Here is a 5,976-nt window from a genome sequence, read left to right as displayed (position 1 = left end):
TTAATGTAAAACAGCAGAACCTAACACAAACCACAAGCAGATCAACATATTTAAAATAGACTTCATTAAAATGAGAGACTTTGCTCCTAGTTGTACCAGAGATTTTTTTATTTTTTAAGATTTATTTATTTATTTATTTATTTATACATGCACTGGGTACAGTCAGAAGCGCGGGAGTGTGAGAGAATTCACCAGAGCCAGAGCGGGGAGCAGAGCAGGCAGAAGGACTGAAGTACACTGCTGAGGGGAGCAGCGGGCGGCAGGAGAGGTCTGTGCGCCATGTGGGACCCTCACTGGTGGCCGGGGTTCGAACCGGTGCTGCAGAGGCTGAGGGCAGCCTCGCAGCTCAGCGCTCAACCCCTGCACCACCAGGGGAGGCCCTGTAACAGCGATGCTTTAAGTGCTGACTTAACACTGTGGTTCTCACCTGCACGTCTTACCTGTGGCCCTAGAGATGCTCTGGACTGTGTCTGGAGGAGGGACAAGGCTGGGGTGACAGATCTAGAGCAGGATCCTCTGTCCTTCCCCATTCCACCATTGTGCCTGCAGGCTCCCTCCTGCTCCACCTTCTCTCTCCAACCCCAGCTTTGGTCTCTCAAGTGATCAAAGGACCTGGTCGGAGCAGCCTTGTCACGAATAGGATGGCCAGTCCTGCTCACCTGTTTTCTACTTTTCTTCTACCAGGTGACCTGTTTATTGCGAAGAGGAATCATTTTCTGTTACTGAAGAGTCTGTTCTGGGACCCCTAACAGTAGTTTCAGCATCACCGAAAACAGGGAAATTCTCAGCCCTGACTGAGTGGGGCCCATAGAAAATCCTATAAGTTGCTGCAGCACAGATCAGCCAATAGATGTCACCAAACCCCCAAGTAAACACAAGACTCAAACCCCTGAAAGAAATACTGAGAAAGAGGGAGCCCCTAAGGCAGGATGGTCTCTGGCTGGACTGGGAGCCTGGGGGACTCCAGTGCTGACTGTGAGCAAACCTGCCAGTGCCTGTGCTCAGTGTCTGGAAGCATCTTTGCACTCCCTGCTGCGGGCTGTGTCCCCACAACCACCCCCAACTTCTCAGTGTAGGATCAGCCTCAGAGGAAACTTGATAGATGGACCCAGCTTTGCTCCTTTTCCTCCAACTCTGGTTCTGCTGAGGAAAAGGGTTCAGACTTTACCCCAGGATTGCTTGCCTGATAATCAGACATTTATGTGAAAGTGAACTCCTAGCCTGTTTTGTGTCCTGATCATAAATAAATCTTACCTTAATGATCGACATGTTTGGCATTGCTATTTGGGGATCTCCATGTTCATTTCCCACTTAAGTACCAGTGGGGAGGACACTGAGTGAGTGATGATCCAGGCTCCTGCCCTGTGTCCCATAAGAGGGATATTTTCACCTGCAAAGTCAGGCAAAGTTCACATAATCCCAACCTGAAATTGCAAATCCAGCTCCCAGGCTCCTGCTCCTTGGTGCTGCCCCTGGACATGGTCCCTGCCAGGGCCAGCGGCTTTGGGTCTTGAGAGAAGACCCACCATCAGCTGCCAAGACACCCTCATCCTGCCCTCTGTCTGTGCCTAAATCCCCCCACTTTTACCTCCTGTCCTGGTGCTACTCTGGTCTCAGGAACCTTCTCAGGGAAGTAGACCTGAACAGATAGCTGTGCAGTCTCATCCCCTTCCTTCCTTACCTTTCTGGTCACCTTGCCCGCCCCTCCCCACCCCCAATGCATTAATGCATTTCCCCTAAATCACTCAGTGGCTCAGTGTGTCTGGACCCACCTCCTGTGCTGAGTCCCACACCAGGACGTCCTGCTTCACATACAGGCTGTAGGCATCTCCCAGTCAAGACCCTGGAGTGTCTCCCCATCCTGCCATCTGCTGTCCAGAGGTGGTGCCTTTTCTAGGAATCCTGTGCAGGAGGTTGGGGATGGGAACAGGACACACAGGAGGATGTGCTCAGAGAATGCACAAGGGGCAGACACTGTATTAGGGCAGCGTCCTGGCAAGATGAGAAGTGAAGGGAGCAGGGCAGGGAGACCCTCCCTGACAAGAGCTGCTATCTCTGGACACCTGAAGGAGACGTGGCGATGGGGGAATCTGCAGGTGCAGGGACACAGTAGACTCCAGGGATCACTGAGAAGTTGTTCTGGGAGGACCTCAGCTCAGAAGGGTGCACCTGGGGGATGAGGATGAAGGACGTGAGCTACAGTCCAGGGAGACCCGGGAATTTGCTCAGGTCTGTTGATGACAAAGCACCGGGGAGTGAGGAGGCTGTCAAATGTGGGGGGAGAACACCCTTGACTTTGGGAGGAGGTGGATGTGGTGGGACAGGGCCTCAGATGTGGGGGGACACAAGGCCTAACCGGAGATGAGGTCAGCAGGGAGGATGGTCAGTGTCTGGGTTCTTATTTGCAACTCAGGACACCCACAGTCTTATTTCCTTTCTACCTCAATGCATTTCTCTCTGGAAGTGAAGACAATTTCTCAATCAGTAATATCAGGGAGTCACAACTTAGAAATAGCCTCTCGGGCTCCAAAGTTCAAATAAAGAAGTTTGTAAAATTTCTTTGAGTGCCATTCTTTACAGGCCCTGTAATAACTACATAGAGATTAAGAAGTAAAGCATGTCAAGGGTAAGACTAAAAGAACACTATACTCACAGGAGTGTAGGTGATTCTGTCCTGTCATCCCCAGTAGAAATACCTTCTCTGCAGGCAAGTTCACCCTACCGTTGGGGGACCTGGTGAGTGGGGAGTCCCTGCTTCTGTACTGCTTAGAATAGCCCCTGCAGCTGTGCCCACTGTCCTATCCCTGCTCATTTGCATGTTCCCAGAGCACAGCCCCTCCCTCCACACTATTCATAGTCTGCCCCAGCCCCTGAGGGTCAGTCCAGGCAGGACCCAGCATGGACATGAGGGCCCCTGCTCAGCTCCTCAGCCTCCTGCTGCTCTGGCTCCCAGGTGAGGAAGGAAACACCTGGAGTTGATCAGTCCCAGGTGGACAGGCCCCCTAGCCCTCAGGGAAGTCCTCTGATAATAGGATGACAGTGTGGGTGAGTTTTTTGTTTCCTTCTCAGGAGCCTGGTGTGACATCCAGATGACCCAGTCTCCACCCTCTGTGTCTGCATCTTGGGAGACAAAGTCACCATCTCCTGCCGGGCCAGTCAGAATGTTTACAATAATTTACACTGGTATCAGCAGAAACCAGGGAAAGCTCCTAAGCCCCTGATCGATCGTGCATCCAATTTGCAACCTGGCGTCCCATCCCGCTTCACTGGCAGTGATCTGGGACAGATTTCACTCTCACCATCAGCAGCCTGGAGCCTGAAGATGCTACAACTTATTACTGTCAGCAGTGGAAAGCTGTTCCTCTCACAGTGATACAAGCCTGAACAATAATCACTCAGAGGCAGTTATGTGAAACTGGGCAGCCCAGATGTTCATTCTTCTACTGAGAACTGTTCTCAAATGCAGATATGCTTCCATTTTTTTTTAAAATATTATTTATTTATTTATTTATTTATTTATTTATTTATTTATTTATTTATTTATATTTATACAAGCACTGGGTACAGTCAGCAGCGTGGGAGGGTGAGAGAATTCACCAGAGCCAGAGCGGGTTGCAGAGCAGGCGGAAGGACCGAAGTACACTGCTGAGGGGAGCAGTGGGCAGCAGGAGAGGTCTGCGTGCCATGCGGGACCCTCCTCCAGTGGCCGGGGAGCAGCTGGGGATTGAACCAGAGCTGCAGAGGCTGCGGGCAGCTTCGCAACCCAGCACTCAACCGCTGCGCCACCGGGGAGGCCCTGATATGCTTCCAATTTGACTGGATATTTCTGGAAGAAGGAGATTCCCTCTTCTCAACATTGAATATCCTATACCAAGATAAGACTTTTGTTATAATTGATGGACATAGATTGACATTTCCTTATAACCCCCAGCTGTAATTTACAGAAGGGATTACTCTGGGTGTTTTATATTCTAAGGAAAGTTGAGAAAAAAGACACATTGACACTGTATGTATCCACTATAGCAGGATGTAAAGAGCAGCTTCACTGCCCTAAAGCTTAAACTGCATCTTTTAATTGACTTGGGGGTGTGCAGTCAGGGCGGCAAATAATAGTAGAAACGGGGATTCTCGGAGCACAGCCTCCTTGACTGGATAAATGGCTTAAAGTGTGGTCCTTTCCAGAAAAGAAAGCTTCCTTGAAAGCCCAGGGTTCGGGAGTGATGCTGAGGCCTCTGCAACATCTTTGCAAGCAATTCTCAAAACTTCACTTTGTCCCTCTCTGAGTGCAGATATGATAGACAGGAGTGAATCCTCCCCTAACTTGAAAAGCTCGGTAAACATCCCTCACTGAACAAATCTACAGAAACCCAAAAGGAAAATGATTCTGGTAAATGATCTTCCAGAAGAGAAGGCTATGAGGGGAGGTGACAACTAGCACCCCAATGTAATCAAAGCGTCCCCTGCTCAGTTGGGACTTGTCTCTTCACGTGGTCCAATGTCAGCTCCAGATGTGAGGATGGGAACCGAAAGAGCTGCTTTCACCCTCTGCCCTCCTTCAGGTCTTACAGGGCAGGGAGAGGGGCACCCCAGAACCCCCAAACCTGCCTGCTCTAAATAGGTTCTGCCGTCTGCCTCATCAACACGAAACATACAAGACTTTAATGGGAAGGAAATTTAATACAATTAGTGAACAGTGCAGAAAAGACAAAGAATTCAGTTTCTAAATCAAGCACCCAAAGTCACCCATCCCCTCCTGGGTAAATGTCCACCCCAATGGGATTGACCCATAGCAAGACCCGAAATCCTGACACAAGTCTAAAGCACCTTCCAGTGGAGACACATAGAAAAAGGTCAGGAACAACCAGACAAGTCTGAGAGGAAAAGAGCAAAATCAAAATCAAGAAAAAGCTGCCATTGTCACCTCCCCACGGGTCTCTCACCCACATCTGTGTCACCCAGTCCACGACCAAAAGGCAAGTTCAGAGTTTTCCATGTGCCTCCTCCAAGTCTCCTTCTGGCTCCATCCTGCTTCCATCCTTCCTCTGTCTCTTCTCCAGCTTCTTCTCTTCTCTCTTGAGCTCCACCCTCCCTTGGTTGGGGCAGAGAACCTGGAACTTCCATTTTCCCGTGGACCACCCTGTTAAACAGGGACCGTGTCAGGACTGCAGACACAGGGGTCTCCCTCTCCCGGGACCTCATGCAGCTCATTCTCTCCAAGCAGCATGTACACGCTTAGAAGCATCTTCAGTGCCGCATTCCTCCACCCCTAGTGGGCTCCTCCATTTCCGGGCTCCCCGAGACTGCATATCTAACCTAACAGTAGTTTCAGTCTTTCCCAAAAGTGGAAATTTAATCTAGCCAATTAGGATTTTCCCGGTCAGTACTGTGAGATCATCTGTACGAGACACCCCTAATGGAAGGTGGCTTTTCCTAAATGATTACTTTTGGGGGGTTAATAACCTTGTCCCACCATCTTTCTGGCTACTAAAAGCCTCTATTGTAACAATTTCTTGTAGCATCATTGTATTTGTTATGGAATAGTGTAAATCCCATAGAAAGGGGAGATTCCAGGTTTCCTGCCCCACCTATTGCAGAGTGGAGCTGAGCAGGTGGGAGAGGGAAGGATCTACCAAGGACTTGAGAGAGACCAGGAGGAGGAGACATGTGGAGTGGAGAGACAAGGGGAGAGTCAGGTAAAGACAAAACCGCACTTGCTTTTAGGTGTTGGATTTGCACCAGGGACTTGGGGGACATGAAAGGAGACACTTGAAAGATGTAGGAGAAAGATCCCTGGGGATGCCGACCATGGCAGCCTTTATCTTGACTTGCGTTTTGATTTTGCTCCTTTCCTTCCAGGCTTCCCTCGCCCCTGCTACCGTTTCCTATGGTCCCCACCAGAAGGTGCCTTTTACTGTGGCAAGCTTTCGGGCCTCAGTGGTCCAGCTTTGGGCCAACCCTGGTTAGCTGGACATTTAC

The 5,976-nt window shown here is 50.0% G+C and overlaps 1 pseudogene; it reads left to right on the top strand.

The window, feature by feature from the left end:
* Nucleotides 1-2,898: 2,898 nt before the first annotated feature.
* LOC119258609 (immunoglobulin kappa variable 1-39-like) lies at nucleotides 2,899-3,384 on the top strand (annotated as a pseudogene).
* Nucleotides 3,385-5,976: the final 2,592 nt, after the last annotated feature.

The sequence above is a fragment of the Talpa occidentalis genome, unplaced genomic scaffold, assembly GCF_014898055.3.
Source record: "Talpa occidentalis isolate TD23 unplaced genomic scaffold, MPIMG_talOcc4v2.1 talOcc4.5, whole genome shotgun sequence".
Lineage (NCBI taxonomy): Eukaryota > Metazoa > Chordata > Mammalia > Eulipotyphla > Talpidae > Talpa > Talpa occidentalis.
This window is presented reverse-complemented; position numbering and strand designations above follow the sequence as displayed.